This window comes from Rattus norvegicus, chromosome 11, assembly GCF_036323735.1.
Source record: "Rattus norvegicus strain BN/NHsdMcwi chromosome 11, GRCr8, whole genome shotgun sequence".
Classification (NCBI taxonomy): domain Eukaryota; kingdom Metazoa; phylum Chordata; class Mammalia; order Rodentia; family Muridae; genus Rattus; species Rattus norvegicus.
In genome coordinates this window covers 53,081,810-53,083,688 of record NC_086029.1, presented here as the reverse complement: position 1 = coordinate 53,083,688, position 1,879 = coordinate 53,081,810, and the positions used below count along the sequence as shown (strand labels likewise).

General features: G+C 41.4%; 1 pseudogene; it reads right to left on the bottom strand.

The window, feature by feature from the left end:
* Positions 1-326: 326 nt before the first annotated feature.
* Vta1-ps1 (vesicle trafficking 1, pseudogene 1) lies at positions 327-1,250 on the bottom strand (annotated as a pseudogene).
* Positions 1,251-1,879: the final 629 nt, after the last annotated feature.

Below are 1,879 nucleotides of genomic sequence, written 5' to 3'. Positions count from 1 at the left end.
CAACACAATGTTTGGTTTGTCTCTCCAAACATTACAGATGTTTTCAAAAACTTCCTTTAGTGTGTATACATTAAGAAAGCATATTATACCCAACATGATTTTCTACAGGGACATTTCATAGCAGGGTTTCATGCTAACATCAGCTCTACACAGTCAATGACAACTGGCTGAGGCAGCTGATAAATGCTTCTGAAACACACTGGAGTCATTGTCTTACTCAGGGGGAACTGAGGTCTTCTGTAAAACCACGCTCCTGAAAGGCTGAGGAAAGTGAAATGAATGTTAGCTCTCTGTGCGGAAAGCACATGGTTCCATGAACAGAGGCTTCACTCCTTGCCTGTTGTCAGCAGCCTGAGAGCCTTCTGTAGGTTCTGCACAGCGGTGCCCACACCTTCATACAGTAGTGCATTCCCAGCGCACTTACAGTACGTCTGAGCTCGAGCAAAGTCCTCTGGGGTCAGGCGGATATCCCCTTGGGAAGCTGTGTACAGGTCAGGATCAGTGGCTGGAATGGCTGGGACAGACTGTGGACTAGGCTGGAAGGCATTACTTGTTGTACCTGTGCTGTGTGGCACTTTTGCAGGAGTATTGGCTGGTGCACCTGGAGAAATCTGCATCCCACTGTAGCTGCCTGTTGCCAAGTTGCTTGGGTCGTATGTTGAAGATGATGACGGCTGTGGTGGCTGAGTAGGCAGAGAGGTTGCACCAACATCTTCATTTTCTTTAACATCGTTATTTTCCTCGATTCCAACAGGCCCTGCTTGAGGAGTCTCCCAACTCTTTAAGCAGTTATGAATATATGTTGCCTTCCACCTGGCGTACTTTCTATGTTTCACATTTTCATCTGTGATTTCACCAAATACTGTGATGACATCTATTAAAAGGTGAGCAGTGTAGAAGGACTTGATCATGTTTTTGTGAAATCGTCCAGCTCAGTCTTCGTTGTCTATGTACCAGAACATTTTCAAAGCATAATTTTCCAAATGGGCACAACCAACTATTTCTTGAGTAACAGTTTCATTATTCCCTAACTGTTTCTTAAGAGTTTCTAACTGATCCATTAGCTTCGATAAAAATTTAAGACACCCAGGAGTTTTACTATCAATCTTCATTCCAATTTGCATACCATATAAAAGACAGTAGTAGGCCACCATGATATCCCGCTTGTTATGCTCCTGCACCTTTCTCAAATGCTACTGTATGCTCTTAAACTGCGCGGGCAGCCCCAGTAGCAGGGCCAGCGCGGCCATCCCCACTCCAGGAAGCGCCACTTCCTCCATATAAGTCTTTCTGATGTCAATTCTAATCTTTAAATGCTATTCATAGCTTAGGACAGAATCCCTATTCATGTAGATTTCAACATGTTTCTAAATTTCTACTTACTATCATGTGTTTCTGTAAGGGAAGACAAAATTGTATGTCTTGATGCCATCTCATCTTTAAGAATGGATTATTTTAATTATGTTGGGTTATCATTTTATCTGCAACATCCATGCAAAATCACTGCCATGGACGTTTTATGCATTAATTAGTATTTTGATATTAACTGCAACACCTTTTAATAGAAAAGTAATTGACAAAAACATTTTTCTGAATTGTATTTCTCATGGGCTACAAATCTGGCAATTTTAACTTTTTCATTTTATATTGATCTAATATTGTAAAATTTCAATACACTTATAGAAAGCAATGTTTCTCACTTTTTCTGTTTGTTTTATGTACACAGGGTTCTGTCTGCATGTATGCCTGCAGGCCAGAAGAGGGCACCTGATGTTATTGTACATGGTTATGAGCCATCATATGGTTGCTGGGAATTAAACTCAAGACCTCTGGAAGAGCAGCCAGTGCTCTTAACCTCTGAACAATCTCTCCAGTCACA